Genomic DNA, 26,522 nt, shown 5'->3' on the forward strand with positions numbered 1-26,522 from the left:
ATGTTCCAGGCACCCCCTTTCCTGGAAGTGTTTGACTTGACAACAGTAGCAAATGCTAAAGTTATGTCCCACTTGAATTACTGTAATGCAGTGTCTGTGGGGCTGCTTTTGAAGACTGTTTGGAAACATCCGCTAATTCCAAATTCTGCAGTCCAGATGCTGGTTAGGGCCAGTTATAGGAATTGTATTACTGCCTTGTTAGAACAGCTTAACTGGATATTATTCTGTTTCTTGGTCTATTAAAAAGTGCTGGTTATGATCTACAAAGTCCTGTATGGATTTCACATAACAGCACCCCAGCACCTACATTTGAGATCTTTAGGGAATGGCCATCTCTCAGTCCTGAAGTTGCTTTAAATAGATACTAATTTTTAAAAAATGCTTTAGTAATGCATTGTTAATGTGTAACTCATAACTAATGAACAATGAGTCCTAGTAACATACCGTAGAAGTAAAGTCAAATGATAACATATTAGTTGCTTAACAAGATGTTCTAACTTCTCATCCTGAATTAGCAATATTGTACATACAGGAAGTATTGTTAATCTACTTGTGTGTCTTCAAAGGTAATGCTAAATCTGTTGCCTCTTGTATATTCCTCAGATTTTATATATGTTTTGCTGATTTCTGAAGCTATTTCTGTCAGTGTAATATAGTTAACTTGCCGTTTTACATCAACAAGGAGTCAGGGTCATGGATATGACACCTTTTCTGGAAGCCTTGAAGTCGCTTATTCTGATATCTTGGTAGTCGCTGGGTCTCTGGGAACATTTCCTGAGGTGTCATCAAACTGAGAAGCTACAAGTCCATGGGCAGCCTTGAAAAATCTATTGAAGGATGTCAGTGACCCTTCCATTCAGTTGTCTGCTTATGATATCATACAAACACTAGTAGGGAGAGCTTTTTACACAAGCTAAAGTTCTCTTTGTTTCTTTGAGGTGTTTGAGGGACATAAAATAATGCCTGTCAGATGTTGCTTTAAGAGCTTGTCACTGGTTAGACTACCTCACACTTAGTTGATCCATCAATCTACAAGCATATTTTCCTTCTACCTTTCATCTGATTTCTCACTCTCTGGGACAGCATAGGCATTCAGAATGTGCTAAGGCTGTAAAATCAATTTTTTTAAAGTTTAAACAAAAAGAAAAACAGAAGTATTCATTTTGCCTCTTCTTCATGGTATGATTATTAGTATGCATGTGTGCCAGTCAGCTATAGTAGTCATAATATTGGAGTATGACTTATTATAATCTGGCTATATACTTACCTTATTGATCTGTGTTCCTGTTTTCCCTAACGTACATATTTTCCAAATCTTTTCCTGAGCATGTTGTGCATTATATTAACTAATAACCATTTTCTTGTGGCCATTTTCCTTGTTGCATACAATGCTTGATTGAAGAACGTTCTCACATAATTCAGAAAAGATTGTCTTTCTGCTACTGAGTAAGCCTGTGAGGGTGGTGAAACTGAGATAAAGGCCTTCTCTGATTATCTTAATGCCTGGCCAGGCTCATAGAGGAAGATGCAGTTTTTTAGATAGCCTGGACCCAAAACTTATAGACCTTTATAGGTTGAAACCAGCACTTTGAATATAAGGGTAATGAAGATGCCTAATATGGTATACTGAACAGAGTGTCAGACTAGGACTCAGGAGACATGGGTTCAAATCCCTACTTGTCCATGGAATTTCTTTTGGGTGTTAGCACTGTTGTACTACTCCTTGCATATTTCCCATATCTAGAAAACCCTGTTACGGTCACTGTAAGTTGGAAGTGACTTGATTGCACATAACATAACACATTGATGTAACTACTGCAATAAATAAAATATAGCTAAATGGTCCTTTTGTAAAAAAAAAAAAACCGTTTCACAACACTGCTGTTTAAGTTGGATCTTTAATGCTTCATTAACAATCTCTTCCCTTAGGAAGCTGCATGTCACCAATATTTAATACAAGTTTCTGCTTTGTGTAGATCTTAATGGGAACAAGGAAACACATTTTAAAGGCACTAGTGAGTTCTTGATACTGGTTTCTGATGTAGAGTTATTAACCAAGAAAGTAAACTCTATCACTGCCTCCATATCTTCCCCTTCTATTTGCCAGGAGGTGATGAGACCAGTGGCCATGATCTTAGTTTTTTTATGGTGAGCTTCAGACCGTTTTTTGCACTCTTCTCTTTCACCCTCATTACGAGGCTCTTTAATTCCTCCTCACTTTCTGCCATCAGAGTGGTATCATCTGCATATCGGAGGTTGTTGATATTTCTTCTAGCAATCTTAATTCCGGCTTGGGATTCATCCAGTCCAGCCTTTCTCATGAAGTAATCTGCATATTGTTACATACAGCACTGATGTTACCTGTCTGTCATGGGTTTGGAGGGAAAGTTCCATCCTATGGGGAGTGGAAGGCGGGACATCAGGAGGAGGGGCTGTACTGTATATATATGTGAAGCCTGTGTGGTGAAGTTCAGGAGACGCTGGGATGTGAAGAAGCAGCAGCTGGGAAGAAGAAGCTGGTGTGGGAGTCTGTGTGTCAGACAGGGTACTACTGTGTGTCAGAGTACCAACCTGATAGGTTCAGGTGTCTGTATGGTTAGCCAGAACTGATAGGTTCAGGGTCTGTGCTTCAAGTTAAGGGTTCTGTGTGAACCAAACTGTATGCATGTATGAATGAGACTAAGCCACGTTACTATATCTTATTCACATAATCCTTTTATTTTCCCTGTGTGTTGTTTTAAATAAACCTTATTCTTTTATTGGTTAAAAATCCATCCCTGGTCTGTGTGACTTCTTACAGGGAATGGTTGGTGGCAGCTTAGTTAACGTGTGGCATATCCCAGTAGGTCTGGGTTTGTCACATTGATTGGTGTCCAGCGTGTGGGATACGACTGGTCCAGTTGTCCAGCGGTCCAGCAAAGCCTTGGCAAGTGTGCCCAGAGCAAGGGGGGTCTAGTCAGGGACAATCTGAGAGCGCGTAGGTAATCTTCTAGGTGTACCTCACGGGGGGGTGCACTAGTAGAAGAACGTGTAACCTCAGATTGGGGGGCTAGATTAGGGAGCTCTGAGGCAGCCTGTTTTGGCGGGAAAAAGCTGAGGCAAAACTGTAAAGTAGAAGTGAGCTAGCTTGTCTGCTGAGAGGCCCAGCAGAGGGGGGTAGACTCTAGCTCGCAACAGTTGCAAGTTAGTGCTGAAAGGACAGCAGCAATCTATAGGGAAAGCTGGTTCTGAGGCAAAAGAAAAAGAAAAAAAAAGTTTTATTTTGAGGCTTGACTTTTTAAAGCAGCCTGTTCTGAGGGGGGGGATTATGCCCTTGACTCGAAGCCAAATGGCAGAAATGGGTGAAGTGAAAGACCCCCAGGTTGACCAAGGTTCTGAGGATGAATTTGGCTCAGTGCAGGGTGACAGCACGGGAGAACAGAACCCAGAACTCAGGAAAATGCTCATAGCCCAACAGCATGAACTGAGGTTGAGGGAAATAGAAAGGGAAGAGAAACAAAGGCAATTGGAAAAAGAAGAAAGATTAGAGAGAGAGAGAATGGAAATGGAGAGGGAATTGCAGAGAGAGAAAATGGCGTTTGAATTAAGAAAATTGGAACTGATGAATCAGAACAATAATAACAATAGGGATTCTGAGGGAGGCCAATTGTCTAAAGCTGACCTGAAGAAATTCCCTGTGTACCACAAGGGAGATTGTCCTGAGGTGTTCTTTTCCTTAGTGGAAAGAGCGTTTGTGGACTTCTCAGTGAGGGAAACTGAGAAGATGACCATCATGCGATCTTTAATCAGTGGTAGCCTGGCTGAGGTTTATTCAGAGATGCCTGAGGAACTGATGAGAGATTTTGCAGAGTTTAAAAAACTGGTGTTTGCAAGACATGGGATAAATGCGGAACAGCTGAGGCAAAGATTCAGGTCCCTCACAAAGAAACCAGAGCAGACTTTTACCCAAGTGGGGGCCCAATTGGTGAGGCTGCTTGAGAAATGGCTATCTCAGGAGGGGACAGAGACCTACCAGCAGCTTAAAGACTTGATAGCGCTGGAACAGTTCTATTCAGTCCTGCATGGGGAACTGAAATTCCAGGTGAGGGAAAGGAAACCGAAATCTGTGGCAGAAGCCGCCGAGATTGCAGATTTTATTTCCCAAATAAGAAAGCCCTTGGGTGAGGGGAAAGCGATGGGGAAACCCAAAGAAACCTACAGCAAGTACTCTCAGGGACCAGGGAAAAGCCAGCAAGGGGGAGGGGCCCATGGTGAAGGGAAGCCCTCAGACATAAAACCAAGACCTCAGATTTTGGAGGGAAAACCAAAACAAGAGGAGAGAGAATCAAAATACACCAGAAAATGTTATTTCTGTCAGGGAAAGGGCCATCTAATCTCAGAGTGTGAGAAATTAAAGCAGCTAAAAGGAATTGTGCCTCAGGATTCGAGTAGGACCAAGCCAAAAGCTGTGTTCTGTGTCCAGAAAGAGCAAGGCTCATTGTCACTGAGGGAGCCTGTTGCCATGGCTACTCAATCTGAAACAGCTACATCTGCTGATCAGGCTGAGGAAAATGGTCCTCTTGTAGAGGTCAGGCGCTGCCTGCTGGTGAGAACAGATTCTCAGTTGTTTGAGACAGCAGGGGTGGACGTAGGAATACTTGACCGTCAGTATCGGGGGCTGCGGGACACTTGTTCTCAGGTGACCCTGTGCCATCCAGATATTATTCCTAGGGAATATGTAATCCCAAATGAGAGCATGAAGGTGGCAGGAATTGAGGGGCAGGTAATCTCACTGCCAGTCGCGGAGGTACCTGTCAACTTTCAAGGCTGGAGGGGAGTTTGGCGGCTAGCAATTTCATCGACTCTGCCAGCAGCCGTGCTCGTGGGAAATGACCTGGCTGAACATGTGAAACGGGTGCTAGTGATTACACGTTCACAAGCCACCACGGGGACAGTTCAGGGGGGTAATGATGAGCCAGAGACGGAAGCAGAGGGGAGTTCAGAAGCTGTGGTGGAAACCTTAACCACAGACAGCAGATTTGGACAAGAGCAAAAGGCAGACGCCACTCTCCAAAAGTGTTTTGAACAGGTGACTGACGCCCAGCTAACACCTGAAACCCCAGTGAGATTTCTGGAGAAAAAGGGGATTTTATATAGAGAGACCCTGAGGAATATCTCAAAAGGGGGAGATGGGATCAGAAGTCAGCTGGTGGTACCTGAAAAGTATCGCCCCATGATCTTACAAAGGGGGCACTCTGACATGTTTGCTGCACACTTAGGGGTGAACAAAACACAGCAGAGAATCACACAGAATTTCTACTGGCCTGACATAGGGAAGCAGATCAGGGAGTTCTGTAAACAATGTGATGTGTGTCAAAGGCAGGGGAATAGCCGCGACAGGACCAAAGCAAAGTTGTGCCCTTTGCCTGTGATTGACACTCCGTTCAAATGCATAGGGGTGGATATTGTGGGACCTTTGCCCAAGGCCACAAAGAGGGGGAACAGGTTCATTCTCACCATTGTGGACCATGCCACGAGGTACCCTGAAGCCATACCCTTGACTAACATTGAAACTAACACAGTGGCAGATGCCTTGGTGGGGTATATGTCCAGGATGGGATTTGCCTCAGAAATAATCACAGATTTGGGAGCATCATTTACATCGAAGCTCATGAAGCGCTTATGGCAAATCTGTGGAATTAAGCACAAGGAAACTACTGCCTATCATCCTGAAAGTAATGGGTTAACTGAGAAGTTCAATGGGACTCTAATGCGCATGATTAGGGCTTACTTGGCAGAGAATCCAAACAATTGGGACCAGAAGCTGCAATCCCTTTTGTTTGCTTATCGATCAGTGCCACAAGCCAGTACCGGGTTCAGTCCATTTGAACTTTTATTTGGGAGAAGGGTGAAAGGGCCCCTTGATTTGATCAAGCAGGATTGGGAGCAGATCACCCAGGATGACCCACAAGACGTTGTGACATATATAGACTCTTTGAGGAAGGACCTAAAGAGAAACCTAGAGCTAGCAGCAGAGACCCTGCAAGCTCAAAAGGTCAGAAAGAAAGCTTGGGATGACCAGGAAGGCAGGGAGAGGCACTTTAATCCAGGGGAGGAAGTGCTTTGGCCTAGGCCCTGCAGAGAGAACAGACTGCAGCTGGGTATCCCAGAAGCAAAAGACTTGGGTCACATGGTAGGGGGAGGAGTGATAAAACCCCTAGAGGTCAAAATAGAAGCCGTTCGTGATTGGCCCAGACCCAACACCAAGAAAAAAGTCAAATCATTTCTTGGGTTGGTGGGCTACTACAGAAAGTTCATCCCGAGGTTTAGCGAGATTGCGGCTCCGCTGACCGATCTGACGAGGAAGAAGGCTGATGACCGCATCCCGTGGACCAGCGACTGTGAGGAGGCGTTCCAGAGGTTGAAGGAGGCGCTCGTCCAGTATCCAGTGCTGCGTGCTCCAGACTTCGACCGGGAGTTCATCATCTACACCGATGCGTCTAACAGCGGGGTAGGAGCAGTTCTGTGCCAGGAGGATGAGAATGGTGACCAGCATCCAGTGTCCTACCTGAGTAGGAAACTTCAAAAAGGTGAGAGACATTTGGCAACCGTGGAGAAGGAGTGTTTGGCCATAGTCTACGCGATCCAGAAGGCCAAGCCTTACATCTGGGGAAGACATTTTGTTCTGTGCACTGACCAGTCACCACTGCAATAGTTAAAGACAATGAAAACCCACAATAGCAAACTTATGAGGTGGGCTTTAAACCTACAGGACTATGACTTTGAAGTGAAGGTGGTCAGAGGGTCAGTGAACTGTGTTGCTGACGCCTTGTCAAGAAGACCTGAAGAATGAAGACGGCGAAAGAAACATGGACTATGTATATATATTGATGACAAAAAGTTAAATGTACCTGTTTTTTGAACTTGGTTTGTATGAATAAAGGTAAATTGATGTAATGTATATGGTAAATGTTTAAATGCCTAATTGCTATGGTTAACTTAGAATGTAAGTATAAGTAAGTATGATATGGTATGTATAACTGTTGTTGTGTGTTTTATCCAGGTTGTTTTTTGGGAAAAAGCACCTTAGCTTTCCCCCTACAAAACAACTTATAAAGAGGGGAGGTGTTACATACAGCACTGATGTTACCTGTCTGTCATGGGTTTGGAGGGAAAGTTCCATCCTATGGGGAGTGGAAGGCGGGACATCAGGAGGAGGGGCTGTACTGTATATATATGTGAAGCCTGTGTGGTGAAGTTCAGGAGACGCTGGGATGTGAAGAAGCAGCAGCTGGGAAGAAGAAGCTGGTGTGGGAGTCTGTGTGTCAGACAGGGTACTACTGTGTGTCAGAGTACCAACCTGATAGGTTAAGGTGTCTGTATGGTTAGCCAGAACTGATAGGTTCAGGGTCTGTGCTTCAAGTTAAGGGTTCTGTGTGAACCAAACTGTATGCATGTATGAATGAGACTAAGCCACGTTACTATATCTTATTCACATAATCCTTTTATTTTCCCTGTGTGTTGTTTTAAATAAACCTTATTCTTTTATTGGTTAAAAATCCATCCCTGGTCTGTGTGACTTCTTACAGGGAATGGTTGGTGGCAGCTTAGTTAACGTGTGGCATATCCCAGTAGGTCTGGGTTTGTCACACATATAAGTTAAATAGGATGGCGCCGGTGCTGGGCGGCTAACGTTTTTATCCGCCGCTCCGGCTTGCCTCTTGGTCTCCTGCCTTTCTTTCTTTTTCTTTTTGCTCTTTTTTCTTTTTTTCTTTTCTTCCTGACCGCCCTCCTCTTCCCATTTTACCTGTACCCGGGTTGCTGGAAGAGACGTGGAGCACTTTGCTGGGCTAGGCTGTGCCGAGCAGGACCTCGGAAGCGGAGCCGCTGCAGGCTCAAAACGCGGAGCCGCCCCTGGCTCGAAACACGGAGCCACGGAGCTGCAGCTGGCCTGCCGTTGGTGTTTCGGAAGCTGGAAGCCCTGCCTTGCTTATTTTTTGGAGGAGGCTGGTGAGCGCTCAAGGCATTGGAGGGGAGTGGGATCCACCTGGAGGTCCCAGCTGGACCCAGCTGGACTCTGGAGGAGACCACCGGAGACTGTCGAGGGGAAAGGACCCAGAGGCTGGACATTCGCGCCTCCTCCCTCCCCCTGAAGCCCCAGCTGACTCTGGAGGAGTCCATCGGAGGAAAGGATCTGGAGGCTGGAGATTAATGCCCTCCTCCCCCCCCCAAAAGCTATCCCTCTCAGCATGTTTGAAACCGAAGCTTGCAGCAGAGACTGCCGGTCTTCTTGTGGCTGGTTGTGGCGAAGATCTTTAATTTTCTGGCAAGTCAGTGTGCAAGGCTGTGGGGGGAGACTTTGGGCGGTCGTGAGGGAGCGAGGACTGTCTGTCCTGGAATCTGGCTGGCTGGTCGCCATGCTGGCTCTCCAAGAGACGGGACCTTCTCTAAGACTGGTTTGCTCAGCCTCCCTCCTTTGGACTATCTGCAGAGACGCCCTGTCTCCTCCTTGGGGGTGGGAAAGGCCAGTGATTGAATCACCTATATCCTGGACTTTGCTCTCCCTTATGCTTATGACTAAGACCTTTGTGGTATGCCCCACGAGTAACATCTGTACTCCAGTAACTTTATCACTATTATTATCAACATCAGCGTTAACAACATCAAAAATAACACCGAAATCTGCAATATTTGAAAGGACAAGCTTACGTGAAGGAGGAGGAAAGACCAGGACTATATGTGGGATTTAAGCATTTGATTCCTTAAATTTAATCTAATTGTATACACAAGGGGTTTATAATTTGGTTTTATTAGTATTGTATTTGATTTATGTATTTATCTTGTGTTTAAGCTTGTTTGTTTCTTAATTTAGGGAAATTGTTTTTTATTAGTTTCTTTTTCTTCTTCTTCATCATCATCATCTTCTTCTTCTTAGATATGGAGTGGAAGGCCTGTCCGCCCAGCGAGGGGCCTTTTAACATCCCGGTGATCATGGGTAGAGGGAGATATGGCATTGGCACAGTCCCTACCCGTGTCAGAAGAACGATGAACAGATGTTTTATGGCTGTTCATTGTTCTGAGACTGTGATCAACCCTCAATATCGAGGCAGCTGGCCCAGCCAGCCCTCCACTCTAAATCTGGTACTGTTGAATGCCAAGTCTGTATCCAACAAACCCCAGGTGATCCATGATCTTATCCTGGAGGAGGATGCAGACCTGGCATGCATAACCGAGACGTGGATTAGTGGGGAGGGTGGCCCTCCCCTGGCTCTCATCTGCCCACCCGGTTATGCTGTCCAGCACCAGGATAGACTGGATGGGTGAGGGGGAGTAGACATTGTTTACAAATCCATCTTAGAGGTTACTAGGCACTCCTCGGTGGTAAAGCCAGGTCTAGAGGCACTCCACGTGTTGAATGAGGCTAGGGATAGTATTGGGATATAGCTGGGTTACTGCGCTCCCCGCAACCCAGCCACTTCCCTACCGGAGCTGGCCAAATTTGTCTCCGCGGCATTGTTGGGATCCCCGAGGCATTTGGTCTTGGGCGACTTCAACGTGCACGCGGGGGCAGAGACTACTGGGCCAGCTCTTGAGTTCTTGGAAACCATGGCTTCCTTGAACATATCCCAACATGTCATCGGCCCCACCCACATGGGTGGCTACAGGTTGGACTGGTCTTTTCCACTAATTGGAACGAGTGTGATCTGATGGTGATGGACTTTGTGTCAGTCTCCTTGTCATGGTCAGATCACCACCTAATAAAATGTAACCTCTCAGTGGCACTCCCCCCTCGCAGGGAGCAGGGATCTACTTCTATGGTCCACCCTCAAAGGCTACTGGATCCTGTTGGATTCCAGGATGCCATGAGAGGTGTTACGGCTGACCTGGCTAGCGCTCCTGTCGACACTCTGGTTGACAGCTGGTCCTCCGCTGCCACCAGGGCCATAGACATGATCACACCTAAACGCCCTCTCCGCCATAGAGCTCGGCCAGCACCCTGGTTTAACCAGGAGCTTCGAGCGATGAAGCGGCATAAGAGAAGGCTAGAGCGTAGGTGGAGAAAGAACTGGACAGATTATAATTGGATAGCTGTTAGGGTCGCAACTAACCTTTACCTGAGTAAGGTAAAGGCTGCATGTCGATCATTCTTCGCTAACCAGATAAGTGAAGCGTCAAATCAGCAGGCGGAGTTATTCTGTATAGTGTGCGACCTATCCGGAACTGGTTCAGGTGACAGGCCTCCCCCTAGTTTTTCACCGGACTAGTTTGCAGCCTTTTAAAAATCTAAAGTGGAGGCCATCCGCCGGGAGCTTTCTCCTTTTTTGAATACAGTGAGTCAAGCAGAGATGTCCAGCACTCCGCCTTGCTCGGTAACTTTCAACTCTTTTCAGCCTGTGACGCCTGACTCTGTAGACAAGGTGCTTGATTGCTGCCGGTCCTCCTCCCTTGACCCTTGCCCAGCCTGGCTAATCAAAGCAGCCAGGCCGATAACAACTGAATGGGCCACAGCAATAATAAATGGGTCTTTCCTTGAGGGCAGATGGAGACACTCATTAGGCCCATAAGAAAGAAAGGAGACATTCATTAAGCCCATAAGAAAGAAACTCAGTATGGCAGTGGACGAAATTGGCAATTACAGGCCCGTCGCCAGTGTTTCTTTCATGAGCAAAGTGGTCGAGATGGTGGTGGCTGATCAGCTTCAGGCTTACTTGGATGAAACAGACGCCCTGGATCCATTTCAGTGGGGCTTCAGGCCACACCACGGTACAGAGATGGCATTGGTCGCCCTGTACGATGACCTATTGAGGGAGGCTGACAGGGGTAAAATGTTTCTGTTGGTCCTCCTCAACATCTCGGTGGCCTTTGATACCGTTGACCACAGTATCCTCCTGGGGAGGCTCTTCGAGTTGGGAATTGGTGGCTCAGCACTCACCTGGCTCTGTTCCTTCTTGGGGACCACCCCCAGAGAGAGCAGCTTGGGGAGAGTGTCTCGGCCCCGTGGAGTCTCAGTTGCGGGGTTCCACAGGGGTCAATCATCTCCCCAATGCGATCTATATGAGGCCGCTGGGAAGGGTCATCTGGGGATGTGGGGCCTCATGTCATCAATATGCCGATGACACCCAGCTCTACATCTCCTTTTCACTAACTGCAGGTGATGCCATCCTATCCCTTCAGTGCTGCCTGGGGGCCGTACTGCAATGGATGCAGGAGAATTGGCTGAGGCTGAACCTGGACAAGACGGACATTCTGAGGGTGGGTGGCCCCATGGTTGGCGGCTTGGGTGGCTCTCTCACGTTTGGGGGGATGACCCTGGCCGCAAAGAGAGGGGCCCACAGCTTGGGCATACATCTGGACCTGACACTCACTATGGAAACGCAGGTGGCGTCGGTAGTCCGCACCGCCTTTTTCCACCTCTGGCAGATTGCCTGGCTGCGGCCCTATCTCGACATGGGGGCACTCACCACCTTGGTGCATGCGCTCGTAATCTCAAGATTAGACCACTGTAACGCGCTGTACGTGGGGCTGCCTTTGAGGCTGATGCGGAAACTTCAGGTGGTGCAGAATGCTGTGGCCAGATTCCTCACCGGAGTGAGAAAATACCAACACATTTCTCCAACTCTGGCCGCATTGCATTGGCTGCCCATTCGTTTCCGCGTCGACTTCAAAGTCTTAATGATTACTTACAAGGCCCTAAACGGTTTAGGGCCTCGATATTTGGTGGAACTTCTGCTTCCACCAAGGTCTACCACGGTCACCCGTGCGAGTCAGGAGGTGAGGCTGAGGAGCCTAACGCCGAGAGAGGCCCGGAAGGAGAAGACACGAAACCGGGCCTTCTCGGCGGTGGCTCCTCGCCTCTGGAATAACCTTCCTCCGGAGATTTGTGCGGCCCCTACGCTGGGCATCTTTAAAACCCAATTAAAAACATGGTTATACATCCAGGCCTTCCCTCCAGCTAATTCTTGAACTCTTTCTCTATTTTTCCCCTATTTTATTTTTTCTTTATTTTATAGTAATTGTTATTGAATGCTGATGCACATTTTTGCATTTTATTGTTTTATCCTGTGTTGGAAGCCGCCTAGAGTGGTCTGGTGGTCCAGATAGGTGGGGTATGTATGTATGTATGTATGTATGTATGTATGTGTGTGTGTGTGTGTGTGTGTGTGTGTGTGTGTGTGTGTGTGTGTGTGTATGAATAAATAAATAAATAAATAAATAAATAAATAAATAAATAAATAAATAAATAAATAAATAAATAAATAAGCAGGGAGACAATATACAGCCTTGTCATACTCCTTTCCCAATTTTGAATCAATGATTTGTTCCATATCCAGTTCTAACTGTTGCTTTCTGTCCTACATATAGATTTCTCAGGAGATCAATAAGGTGGTCAGGCACCCCCTACCTCATCAAGGTATAGAAATTTGTAAAGAGAATGCCATCGTGTTGAAGGCTCTGGGTTTCCACGTCAGGTTCATTGAATTTAACTGTTTTTAGCTACATAGCTGGGGATATGGTTAAGTTTGTTTCTGTTTCATCATTCCATAATTCAGCTCTTTAAGAGGCTGCAATTAGCAACCAAAGTGAAGCGTGACCTTCGGGGCTTTCTACAGAGTATGAAAGAAGCAATCCAGAATTTGGAGAGTTCTGTTTCACACTTAAAAGCTTCTTATCTTTGAGCAATCTGTGTTATTTCTCACTGGAGAGATGTCTTGTGGGGGGCAGAGCCCATGGCCATAGCCCCCTTCCCTGCCTTTTCTCATTCAGCCAGCTGCAGTGGCTGTCCTTTTTCCTCATGAAATAAAGTAGGTGGTATATCAAAAGAGCAATGCACCCACCTCATATAGTATTATAATTTCACTGTTTCAGTTGGAAAACATTAAAGAAAAAGAAGATGAAAACAGTGGAGAGTGTTTCTCCATCTTCCCTTTCAATGTCAGAACCCACTTATTATGTCACAGGGTTGTCACCTCTGAAAATGCACACAGAGCTCCATTTGGGTGAGAACTAATGGGCTGCACAAGCTACACAATGAGATAATTAGGATCATGCTGAATTGCATCGAAAAGTATACATGCTTTGCCCCAGAAAGGTGTGTGACAGCTCTTAAAGAGGCAGGATGGATCTTAAGTCGAGGCTCCATTCTCGTCAAAACAACTTTTTGCAAACAGAGCTATCTTAACTCGAATTGTTCTTATGTAGGGATGTTTTCAAGTCGAGGTACCACTGTATAGGGACCCATGCCAGCTCAAAAATAAATAAATAAACAGGCTCAATGAAAAATACTATAAGTTATACTATTAGGACAACTTTTAACAGTATTTTAAAATTGCTAATAAGAACAATTTTAGAAACACTCAAAAAACCAAAGACTTGTATGAAAAGAAAAAACCTGCAGTAAAACTGATCTGTGTTTAGTCAGTGAAAGGCTGTTTTAAAAAGGAATCTCTGTACCTATCACTGAAAGAGTAGCAGGAAAGGGGGCAGTCTCTTCTCCTGAGGAGAGTGCATTCCATAACCTGAGAACCTCCATTAAAAAGGTCTTGTGTAGCATCCTCAACGAACATGCCTGCAAATGGGAGCAAGGCCACAAAAAGTGCCTCCCCTCAAGATGTTAAAGCACAGGATGGCTTATATAGAAAGTCAAGATGGGCATGATTTTTAAAATGAATCAACAAATTTGTTTTAAAAATGACTAATTCATCAATTCATACTCGTACAAATCAATGCCCTTGACGAATCATGAATCAATGAATTTTAGTGATATTTGATTCATCAATTCATTTGGCTATGAAACAGCCCCTAAGGCACCTAGAAACACCAAAATTGCAGGGAAGCTTTGTGATCAAGAAGATCAGCCGCTCAGAGTGGTATAGATTTACCAGATGAGCGGGATATAAATCAAATAAATAAATAAATAAATAAATAAATAAATAAATAAATAAATAAATAAATAAATAAATAAATAAATAAATAAATAAATAAATAAATAAATAAATAAATAAGATATAAGAGACGAGAAGAGTAAGAGTAAGCCCCTCAAACGTCTCTGTAAAAGAGGAAAAAGACAGAGGAAAGTATAACAAAGATGAAAGGGTTAAAAGTGGGAGAAGAGGAGGAGCAGCCGGGAAAGAGAGGAAAAAGGGAGGTAGACATTTTCTTGACCTCAGAAGAGGGACAAACAAGAAAGGGAGAGGGAGAAACAAGAAAGGTGTTGGTGTTGGAAGAAGAATGGATAGAAGGGGAAGGAGAACTGTTCCAAAATCCCACAGAAAGGGACAGGTGTTGAAAGTCGGGACTTGAAAGAGACGGAGAAGAAGGTGAAGGAAGGGAAACCAATAATTGAGGGACTGGGACTGGTAGAATGGACAGTTTAGGTACCTGCGAGGATGAGGTCCCTGGAAGAGGGTGATTTATCCGGGGCCAGTCCAACCACACGAGAAGCCTCCCGAGGGAGAGTGGTCATGTCATCCTTGCTGCAGGACTATCTGTGCAGTAAGGAGTGGATGTCTGAGAAGGCCGACGGATCAAGAACGTTTTGGTCAGTCCTTCCGTTAAAAAGAGACATTTATGAGAACATGTTCCCCTTGTTGTGGGCTGACTTACCAGTTAATAATGAACCTATGGATCCTGTTGAAGCTGTGATTGAAAAACCTATTAGCTTTGTTAATAAAAGTTTATTCAAAGAATCTCCCCTCTTGTCGTTTCCTGCCAAAAACAAGAAACTGTCAGACACTGTCAAAGAACATGATCACAAGCTTCCCTTTGACTCCCCTCTATAATCACTCTGAGTTTGGTGAAGGTTGGGTTTCAATGTCCAAATTCGTTGTTGTTGTTGTTTAGTCGTTAAGTCGTGTCTGACTCTTTGTGACCCCAGAGCACGCCAGGCCCTCCTATCTTCCACTGCCTCCCGGAGTTGTATCAGTTTCATGTTGGTTGCTTCGCAGACACTGTCCAGCCATCTCATCTTCTGTCGTCCCCTTTTCCTCTGGCCATCACACTTTCCTAACATCAAGGTCTTTTCCAAAAAGTCTTCTCATGAGATGGCCAAAGTATTGAAGCCTCAGCTTCAGGATCTGTCCAAATTACACACCCACAAAGAGGGGCCGCCAGGAAAGCCCCCTCCCCAAGAACCTAGAGACACCAAAATTACAGAGAAGCTTCCCCTGATTCACCCCTACAGTCTCTCCAAGTTTGGGCTTCCCCAAGCCAGCTGCTAAAGGGCACTTTCCTGGGGGGGATCCACTTTGTGGGTGGATTACATGGATGTCTGAAACCCATTTTATAGGGTTTAAAAGTTAAAAAAAATTGACAGATTGATTAATTGATTTATTAGGAAATCATATATTTATAATTTGTGAATCAAAATGAATCAACATTTTTCTGATTCATGCCCATCTTTAATAGGAATACAGTATATGGTTCTTGAGATAATCTGGACCCAATTCATATGGGGCATTATAGGTCATAATTAGCACTTCAGACTGGGCCTGGAAATGGATGTTTGCCAGTGAAGATGTTGTAATGGCAATTTTATGCTCTCTGTGACTAGCCATGGTCAGCAGCATGGGTACAGCATGTTGGAGTAGATCAAGTTTCTAAACAGCGTTTAAAGGCACCCCAACACAGAGTGTATTGCAGTAATTTAGAAGGGGTATAACCAAGGCGTGAGTCACTGTATGTCAGGGTTCATTCAGTGGAAAAGGCGCCAGGACTCAGTTCAGAGCAAGACCACAAGAACAAGTTAGAAACAACCTCACAGCCCAAGCAGAGACCAGCCAGCTGAGGTTTTGAGTTCAAACAGCAGCTGGGTAGAAGGATGACGGGAATCGTGATCAGACAGTCCAGGAGTCGAAGTCAGGAGGAACAGTGCTAAGGCAGCAGGGTCCAGGGACTCAAGGAGAGGCAAGATAGGAACCACTAGGCAAAGCAGGAACAAGGAGGCAAGGCAGGAATAACACCACAGCACGGCTGAAGACCTTTGTTGCTATGGCAAAGGTCTGTAGGGAAAGCCTGTTCTCATATAGCCCAGTCCTCAGATTCCACATGTGGCACTCCTGGGCAACAGCTGCAGGGAAAAGACCCAGCCCTGCAATCTCTAGAGCAGTTTTTCCCAGAGGGATGGGGCCAATCCTGCATGCACTATGGTTGGCATGGTTCCAGCATGGCCCCAGACCTGACACTGTAGCCAGATCAGACATTTCAAGGAAGAGGGGCACCTGGCTCATGGGCTTTAACTGTGCACATACACTCCTGGCCACCACTGAAACCTAGGTATCCAGGCTCTGGACCTAATCTTACTATTACTCACTCTCAAGTAATAAGTAAACTAAACATCACACTCATGTTGTCTGGGCTGTTGTCTTAGTCTGAAACAGTCTGCAGCCAGGGTAAAAGTTGTTTTAACCCCCCCCCCCACAATGTTAACCATAAGATAAACAAGAGTAGTGTTGTTTTTAAGTTTTTGTCTTTTTGTCGAATCTGGGAACCAAGGAAATGTAATAGCTCTTATGTAGTAGTTTCTCTATGATTATCCATGTGCATCACGGATGGGGAAAACTCCCCCAAGGCCAATCAAATGGTGGGCATAATTGAACTATTTGCTCTGAAAGGAGTAGTTCAATTATGCCCCCCAGTTGATTGGCCTTGGGGGAGTTTTCCCCATCCGTGATGCACATGGATAATCATAATGTTCAGATGTTCAAAACAGAGATGGACTACAAGAGCACACTTAAAGTAAATGTTTAGAATACTTGGTAATCGGACATAAAAGTGACCATTTTTTAACATTACTGACCTTCTTTTCTAATTTCAGTAAGTGAGAAGTGGAGCTGGAAGACTCTGAGGTGAATAATTCTTTCTCCCTTGATCAATGGATTTCAGTTTCACCAGGTAACAGGCGGTGGGTTAGCCTGCCTTACCCTACCCCATTTCATTTGAATGCATTAATGCATAAAGGCCATATTTTGCAATGTGTGTTTGTGTGCTTCAGGAATCTGTGCATCTCAGTATGCAATACTAGATGTGTGTTTAGAAATGTGTTCTACTTACTCCCAGGTAAATAGACTGAGGTTTCCAGCCGTGAAATCCTAGTCAAGATTACATGACTTCTTTCTATCTATCTATCTGTCTGTCTATCTATCTATCTATCTATCTATCTATCTATCTATCTATCTATCTATCTATCTATCTATCTATCTATCTATCTATCTATCTATCTATCTATCTATCTATCTATCTATCTATCTATCTATCTATCTAAACATGTTCCCTGGTAAGCCAAGACGTCTCTTTTAAAACACTGATATTTATAAATGAGTGCAAGTACTTTGCAGATGAAATGTTGGATTTTGTATATGTTGTATATTTATTTTCCCATGCAGTGGCTGGCCTAAAATAGTTATACTCAGCTTTTTCGTCTTTCTTTCTCTGCTATATACTGTGAACATGGTAGTAATTACATAATGAAATTCATTCATATTCAACACATGTGTAATTCTTTTGGTCATGGGGTGGGGGAAGAGCTGCTTTCTCTTTACTAGGTGTGTGGAAAAAGAAATATTGGCATGCATGGGTCGACTTCCTATCTTTGGTGGCAGTTCTAAGAATTTTCCAACTTCTGACTGGGGACTCTGTCAAATTTAGCAGCCCTTCTTGAAGAAGGTTGAGGACTGTTGTTCTATGTACTCAGGAGTGGTTTCTAGTTGTTTTTATCTTCTTTTTAAAGGTCTACATTTGTTTTATACATTGATGGCTTTGTCCCCCCTCACTCCAATTCTACCAGTTTTATGTAGACAGTTTTCCTTCTCCAAATACAATGCCACTGAATCATTCATCCTAGTGAGAGGTTTGGGGGTGTTTCAAAGCTTTTAGAGTCCATTAGAAAAGACTGATCAATACAAGGATGTGCATGTTTTGCTCACAAATCAGAGCTTTAAATGAATTGCATGCAGTAGAGAGGCACTCTCCCTTCTGGCTGAAGTACTGCTGAGTGAGCAGGTTCTTTCGAGTGGAAGGCAGATACATTTGAGAAATGGGACTGATAGACTAGGGAACCTCTAGCTTTCCCCCCTTCTCCTATTTCTTTTAAAAAGTCAATTCAGCCTGAGCTGCACACCTGACATGACACATACAACCCTTTTTATTCATGAACAAGAAAGTGGGGGATTTATCTCCATCCTGAATGACATCAGTCCCAGCTAACGGGGGTATATTTTCTGAGTAGTAGCAAGGTGGTGAAAATGCATATGATTTTATGAAGTTTTGAATGTGTCCTTCCTTCTGGATCACTGATCAACCATGTTACGATGCTTTCATTTTATGATTAAAGGACAACTGCTTGTCCACTGCTATCTATTGGATGGTTTCATTTCCACTGAATATATCTATTTTTAAATCATTGTTATCAGAAAAGCAAAGTAAGTTTTCCATGGTATTAGGTTTTCTTGTTCTGAAATCTATCTCTATTTATTTGTTATACTTATATACCACTTCTCCTCCAAAGAGCTCAAGGTGGTGCACACAGTTCTCCACCCCATTTTTTTCAACCTATGATGGTAGGTTAAGCTAAGCAGTCACCAAGACCAGAAGCAGAAAAGGACCTATCGGAGAGTCTTCAGAACCAGACATGTGGGATCTACAGAGCTCTCTGAAGTGGCAGGAGCCCTCTGAAGCTTTTAGAGTCCATTAGAGTCCATCACCTCCCACCCCCACACTTTGTACCACTGGAAATTAGCTTATCCAAACTACTGAGAAAGAAAAATACAGTACATGATAAAAGTTGACACATGAGACTATGTTTAGAATATACATACTTGTATCTGGATGGTCTTACACGGATGACGTTTTTTTTTTCTAGAAGAGAAAACAGAGCTTCAGATGAAAAGCATCCTGCTTTTCATGATGGAAGAAAAGCCCTGTTGGATCTGTTCCAGGGTTTGGTTCAATATTTTATTCACAAAGAAAGTCCAACAGACACCTTTGGCAAGCTTACACAAGGCAACAGTCCTCCATTTTGGTGATGTTGAGGAAGTGTACTCCCTCTGAGTAATATGAGATGTCTGTTTACTACCACCTGCTGACAGACAAAGCCTCCACTCACTAGTCCAATTTTGCTTTTAAAAAGACTATATGGAAGGAAGCATCATCTAGAAGCCCACTTATTTCATGTGTCCCAGTCATCTCTACGTTTTGTGGCAAGTAAATACCATGTTTAGTGCTTTCTCCATGTGATCAGATTATCTTCCAAAGTTCGTCATAGCCCCATAAACAGAGGAATCAATATTATAAATACAGTACTAACAATAGTCAACGTGTGGATTTCCTTATGTACCAAAATGGCAAAAGTCCTCACTTAAAAGGTTTGTAAAAGAGGATGGAAGGAGCAAACTAGTGCCATCAGCTGCAGCCATTCCAGAGAGGTCTGACCTGGCCATGGTGTCAGATGTCTTAGCTATATCCCAGGTGGATTACTGTAATACACTCTATGTGGAGCTGCCTATGGAAAGTATCTGGAAACTTTACTGGGTCCAAAATGCAGCAGCCAGATTGCTGACTCAGCTGGTTACTGGGATAACATAACCTTCCTGTTACAGCAGCTATACTGGCTGCCAGTCAGGGCACATTTCAAAGTGCTGGTTCTAACCTATAAAGCCTTAAACTGTTGGGGTCCAAGCTTTCTCAAGGCTAAGATACCCAGGTGTGGCTGCAGCCAGCCTCCAGCACTGTGGATCTGGCTGGGTTCCCTGGCACAAACTCCATGGGCTCAATTTCAGAGTTTAACTATATGGGCACTTAGTTTACAGTAGTACTACAGCTACACCAGTCCTTGGGCATCCTCTCCCTTAGTGGGATCTTCAGTTAAGTTCACTGAGAGTCCCCACTGTGCAGGTCCATCAACAGTGGGTTAGGCTGACAAAAAATTACACAACAGGATTTTACCCACTATATTGCATGGTGGTTGATGTAATGTATTTTTTTTTTAAAAAAAAAAACCTTCCGTATATGAAACGTGTCGTTATTAACTTTTTGTTATTATTGCATTGATTGGCCCATTTTTCCTGTCATTCTCCAAGCTAATGGAAGATATTATTTTCCAGTGATCTAAAGCTTGATTGTGGAGAGTAGATAGATATTGATGGCATGCATAGAGATTTCCAAATTCACAGAAATGGCAGTTTCCAAATGTCAGCCCTTGATTATCTACATGACCGCTTAAGAATATAGCAGATCTCCCCCATATAAAAGTTGTCACCTTCTGTAATGAAGAGAATTCATGTAATCATAAATAGCCATTTACTGGGATATCGTATACTCCTTCAATTGGACAATTATGATAAATTGTATTAATACGCCTAGCTGAGTAATCAAATCAATTTTGAATGAATCAAAGGAACTCCTTGCATTCAAAGGCCATTGCAGATGTCCGTTTCGACTCTGGTGCTGATAGCTTTTATACAAAAGGAATCGCCATTGCTTTGTCATTTCATGCATTTAAATTTCAAATGAGATAGGATAGTGTATTTTACATCCATTATGCAGCTACATGAAGATTCTCATTTTAATGATCCCTCTGTAGATCTGCTTTTTCACATTGGATATAGACTCCAGTCTCAGAGGCTGTCTTCTCTCTTCAAGAACACTGTCAGAAGACTTGAATTTGCTGTCACAAGTAGTGACACATTTTAGATGGTGCAACTTACTGAAATAATGAACCTTGTCTTTGTCTTCCCTTCATTTCTCACTCACAACAAAGTACTCTCTGCATACTCCATGCCTTTGTTGTCCAGCTGACTTTATCTTTCCTTTTCTCCCCATTTTGGCCAGCCCTGCATCAGTTTCATTGGAAATTGCTATTTTTGTCATGAACATATCGCAGTAAAATGTCCTGCATTTGCTGTGTTACACTCAAAGGATCTGAGAAAAGAAAGTAGCTGTAAAAATACTGGGTTTAAAAAACAGTTCTTCATATTGTGAATGGAGCTTATTGTGTGTTGGATTCATGAATGAACAAACTTAGTAAACTATGGGAGGTCTGTGAATAAATCTTTGTAAAGCTATATTCCTGTTTCTGCTAGAACAATACTTTTTTGGTAAGAGTAGAGAATGTGATGGGAGGACTGGCTTGAAAAAAAAATTAGAGTGGAAGAGCGTGGGTGCTAACTCTCCAAGATCCCTGGGTGTGCAGCTATAGTCACTGGACCTTTGCAGGTAGTTCAGCCCTGAATTAGAAAGACAAATGAAGTTGCCCTTTTCTGGGTTAGACTATGGGTCCATCAAACTCAGTACTGTAACCTATGTCTGGCACTGATTTCCCAGGGATTATTTCCTAGGGTTATTTCCTGGCCCTACCTGAAGACTCCTAATGTTCCATAGGAGTCCCCCATGCAAATTCTAACCATCAGGCTTGCTTAACGTCCAAAATAAGGCAAGATCAGTGTGTTTACGGTGGCATGAGGCCTTTAAAACAAGACTCTTTCCCACCTTGTTTGGGACATGGATGCATTCTGAGAAAACTAAGTTGGCAATGGTTGCTACAGCTGTTTTCCCTGGGCTTTCCTGACATCAGCTGAGTGCCACTGTGCAAGCCAATCCGCTGCTGCCAGCCTCTCCACCCACAGATAAGCTAACAGAGACACCAGTTTGGACCTGGTTTGGAATTTGGTTGAATGGATAAAATAATTACATCTATGCAATATGAGAGCTGGAACATAAAGAGGGCTGACTGCCAAAGAATTGATGCTTTTGAATTGTGATGCTGGAGGAGACTCTTGAGAGTCCCCTGGCCTGCAAGGAGAACAAACCTATCTATTCTGAAGGAAATGAACCCTGAGTGCTCAGTGGAAAGACAGATCCTGAAGCTGAGGCTCCAATACTTTGGCCATCTCATGAGAAGAAAAGACTCCCTGGAAAAGATCCTGATATTGGGAAAGTGTGAAGGCAAGAGGAGAAGGGGACGATCGAGGATGAGATGGCTGGACAGTGTCTGCGAAGCAACCAACATGAATTTGACCCAACTCCGGGAGGCAGTGGAAGACAGGAGGGCCTGGCGTGATCTGGTCTATGGGGTCACGAAGAGTTGGACGACTAAACGGCTAAACAACAACATGCAATAAAAGTCAGAATGGAGATGGCCTACAGAGATAAAGAATGTACAGTGTGTCAAAGGTTAGAATCCTCTTGGTTAATTACTGCAGCATAAATGCAGTTAACATTAGTTAATGAGTTGTTTGTATTCCTTGTTTGTACACCAACTGTGATGAAAGATACAAGTGGCAATTCACTATTGCAATTTATACCATTATACTTACACCACTGTAACTGACAAATAGAATTATGGCCAAAAACATCAAACTGACTTTAAGAATACACACTGTGCAGTGCTTTTAAAAATTGTTGTTATGCTGTATGGCATTGAATATGGACCTTAACTCAAGATACTATTTAAAAAAATATTAGAAATATAGCTTTATTGCAGGATACTAAAACTGCCATGGACTGAGAGGGAGGCCAACCAATTAATACTAAAATAAATGAAGGAAGACAAAGAAATCACAAAACACAGAGAATACAAAATTATAAAAAGCTATAGTACCTCTTAATGAGAAGCAAAAATTACGAGTTGCGACAGCTGATTTTTCAGGATAAAAATAAATGAGTAAAGATCTGCAGGAAGAAAAACTTCTTTCTTGAAAGTACTGGAGCCTGCTTCAGATGTAACATAACACCATTATTTAGAGTTACTGCCTCTAACCTCAGAAAGATCAGGATGCTCTCTAACCTTCACCTGGAGAAGAAAGAAAAGAAGAAAAGTTAATGGTCCACTTTCCTCTAAAGTTGTGTCATTTTGCCTTTTCAACCATAGCTACTATTTTAATTTCTTAAAATTCAGTCTCACTGCTTGAAAGGTTACTTCTTCCATATCCCATCCTCACTTTTTTTTTATTGTCCACAAATTTTTTCTTCCTGTTCATATTTCAGCGTATTATTGCTGCATTTCAGTACACCTCAGCATTGTTCAAATACTTAATTATAGGAACTAATTTCAGTGAGAAGGAATTTATTGTGCAGGAATAAAATATGGTGAAATGTTTATCATTGCCGCAGTCAGCAAAACGTACTTTTGTGAGCAGCAGCAGGTAGATAGATAATAGTTAGGGGACTGCTCCCAGTGTACGTAGGCATACTTTCTGGATCACTAAATACACTCTGTTCAAGTACAATAGTAATGGGATGTGTTAGAATATATATGAATAGAAATAAAGTACTACATGGTCAGTAAAATAAAAGGGGATTGGAAGTACTGTCCTTCAGTGTCAGAGAGATGTATCATTAAAAAAAACAGGCTTGTTCTATACACCATAAAGTATCCAACCACCTGCAGTTGGGAAATTCTGTATCAAAATGAAAGAATATATTTTAATTCTCTCCAAGGTTTAAATTCTGAAAAATGGAAGATACTGTGCAGATGTATACAACTTGTCAAACTATCCAGTTCACATGTGATGGCATTTCACTATATTTAATTATGTACAAGTTTTGTTTTTGTTTTTTGCCATTCTCCAGGGAAAGGATGACAGTAGCCTATAAGAAAAGAATAAAAAGACAAAAAATGAAGTTTGGAATAAATAAATAAACAACAGCTGGCTGAATAGCCATAGAGACTAATTTCATTAGTATACAAAGTCAGTATGGCCATGTTGATATCCAGTGTCTGGGAGGAGGAGGGAGATGACTACATAAATATTCTGTAGAGCATATAGCATAATCAGTTGATCAAGTTCTGTGCTGGAAAGCCTATGCCTAGACAATTGGTTAGCTGTTGGCTGAATTTGTCTCACTCAAATGTTAATTCCTTTATTCCCTGACAGCCTTATCAAATTATACTCAAGTTATAGTAAAATGGTTGCTCATTGTTGGATGCCACTAGTGGAAAATAAAAAGGTATGCTGTTGCTTAGGTTTTGCTTATAATATTCAAATAGAAGAATTTGTGCTATTCTTCCATATACATTTGTGTATGACTGACGTTTCTACAGCAAGATAGCCCTTAACTACTCCTCAATGAAAATTGCCTCCACAAATTCTACCCCTTTTTGTGGAGTGGGAAGAAATGGGAAGGGGAGAGAGAGCCTTCTTCCAGTATTCTCTACAAGAAGAATGTTAACAGTTTAACATCAGTGCTCGCCGTAGGTTGTTTTTGCTAATCCTGCAAACAACAGTGTTAGCACTATTTTGCATCCTCCAGTTTCTCAGAGCTAGTGTCTTTGTGGAGGAATGCTGGCATATGAGAGAGGGAGAGAACTAAAATAGTTGTGTGATATTTTAAATCCAGGAAGCCTACGCTAATATGGCCAACGGTGAGGGATTCTAGAGACTGGATATCCAAAACATCTGGAAAACCTTCAGCTGAGAATCACTGTTCTTTGAACTGGAGAGGAAAATTAGGACATCTCTAAACAGGTCTTGATGGAAGGAGGGGAAAGTATTTTATAGATTCATCTCCAAAATTATAAAAAGGAAATAAATTATGGGGTCCTCAGACAAACTCCTACATATGTTTATTTCAATAAGATTTGTTACCTCTACATGTGCATAGGATTATAAACTCAAAAAGAAAAAGCTGTTTTGGAATTCCACCTTAAATTAGGAAGGCAGTTTAAGTCATAAAGATTGGGAAGGAGATTAGAAGAAAAATCTCTGAATGTGTGTGTGTGTGTGTGTGTGTGTGTGCGTGTGTGTGTGTGTGTGTGTGAGAGAGAGAGAGAGAGAGAGAGAGAGTCCTAACCCTTATAGCTCAATTTATCATACTATATGAGGAAAGTTCCTTTGGCAGCTGACCTTCATTGCTGCAGAAAGAGTTTTGAGCCCAGTGGGTGCTGGGTTTTTCCCCCACTGGAATAAATTGTGTTTTAAAACTTTTATGTTTTAATTGTATCTTATTCTAAACAGCCTTGAGATCCATATGCGCGATACAGGCTGGATATAGGTGTAATAGATAAATAATAGAAGGGGGAAATGAGGTTTTTCAGTGCTTACTTTGAACTTTATTATGCAGAAAGAATATACTAGATAATACGATGAAAGATGCTTGTGTGAGAATAGTTTTGAGGGAGGTGGCCTTGTTTGTCTGTTACCGCACAAAGGATACAAATGAAAACAAAACAGGAGCAGAAACAGAAGTATTATAGTGCAACTCTTCTTCTTCTTCTTTTAAATACAAGCTGTGATTGGGTTCGTTAGCAGGCTGGAGCAGTTCCTCCTTTTCGGCGGGAAATAACCACTGAGATTATTTTGAAAGATTAACAGGTTTATTTACTTTAACATTTGGTGATTCAACAATACAGTGGTGCCTCGACTTATGACCATAATCCATTCCAGAAGATGGACGTAACCCAAAATGGCCATAAGTCGAAGCACCATTTCCCATAGGAATGCATTGAAATGCAATTAATCCATTCTGGCCGAAGAAAAAAATCACCTCCCAAAAAATCACTGCAAAACTCATTAGAAATGCAGTTATTCCCTTCCGGTTGAAGGGGGGAAAAAGAAAAGAAAAGGAATCAGGTGTGCAAGACCCATTGGAAATGCACAGAAAACAAATGGAGTAGATCGGAAATGCACAGAGAACAAAGGGGACAGGTCGGAAATGCAAGAAAACAAAGGAAAAAGCAAGGGAAGCATGCAGGACCCATTGGAAAAAACCCAAAAGCAACCAACCCCCGAGACTCATCAGAAATGGGGGGGAGCCAAAAAACAAACAAACCCCCAAGAACCATCAGGATTGGGGAAGCCCACCAAAAGCAACCAAACCCCCCAACACCCATTGGAAATGGGGGGAAGCCAATGAACAAACAACCCCCCAAGACCCACCGGAAATGGGGAACCCCCCAAAGCAACCAAACCCCCAAGACCCATCAAAATGGGGGGAAACCCCAAAAAGCAACCAAACCCCCATCAGAATTGGGAGGGAAAGCCAAAAACAAACCCCCCAAGACCCATCGGAAATGGGGAAAAACACTCCAAAAAGCAACCAACACCCCCCCGACCCATTGGAAATGGAGGGAAAAACCAAAAAACAAACAAACCCGCAAGACCGGTCACAACACAGAAATATAACTCCCCCACCTCAAAACCACGCTGCAAAAACCCAGAACAGTTTTTAAACAGCAGGAAACAGCACCTTACTTTGCCAGGCAGCCCGAAGCCTCCCTGCAAACACACACACACACTCTCAGAAGCAGAAGGAGGCAGTCCCAAGCCTCCTCCAATGCACACTCTCTAACTGCTTCCGCAAAAGAGCTGCAAAGAAGCAGCCTTGTCATCACCTACAGTTAGAAATTTGAATTTCCCGCCTTTTTCCCCTGCCTTTTTCTGTTTGTAAGTGGAAGCTCCGGTCGCAAATCAAAGCAAATTTTTGCAGCCAGAGCTGGTCGTAGCTCGAAATGGTCGTAAGTAGGGATCTTCGCAAATTGAGGCACCACCGTAACTTCTACAGGATCAAAACAGCTAAGATTGGGTATTTGTCCATAGCGCGAAGATGAAAAT

General features: G+C 43.3%; 1 protein-coding gene across 4 annotated transcripts in view; it reads left to right on the plus strand.

Moving 5' to 3' along the window:
- The window catches only part of LINGO2 (leucine rich repeat and Ig domain containing 2), an 878,998-nt gene that overhangs the window by 385,549 nt on the left and 466,927 nt on the right, over window positions 1-26,522 (plus strand). For 2 of the 4 annotated variants that reach the window (XM_078384884.1, XM_072992032.2), the window contains one exon: window positions 16,793-16,869. The gene's annotated coding sequence lies outside the window, so the exon portion shown is untranslated. The remainder of the gene's footprint in view (window positions 1-16,792; window positions 16,870-26,522) is intronic. The other 2 variants (XM_078384885.1, XM_072992033.2) reach the window with 1 other exon arrangement.

Source organism: Pogona vitticeps, chromosome 2, assembly GCF_051106095.1.
Source record: "Pogona vitticeps strain Pit_001003342236 chromosome 2, PviZW2.1, whole genome shotgun sequence".
NCBI classification, from domain to species: Eukaryota; Metazoa; Chordata; class Lepidosauria; order Squamata; family Agamidae; genus Pogona; species Pogona vitticeps.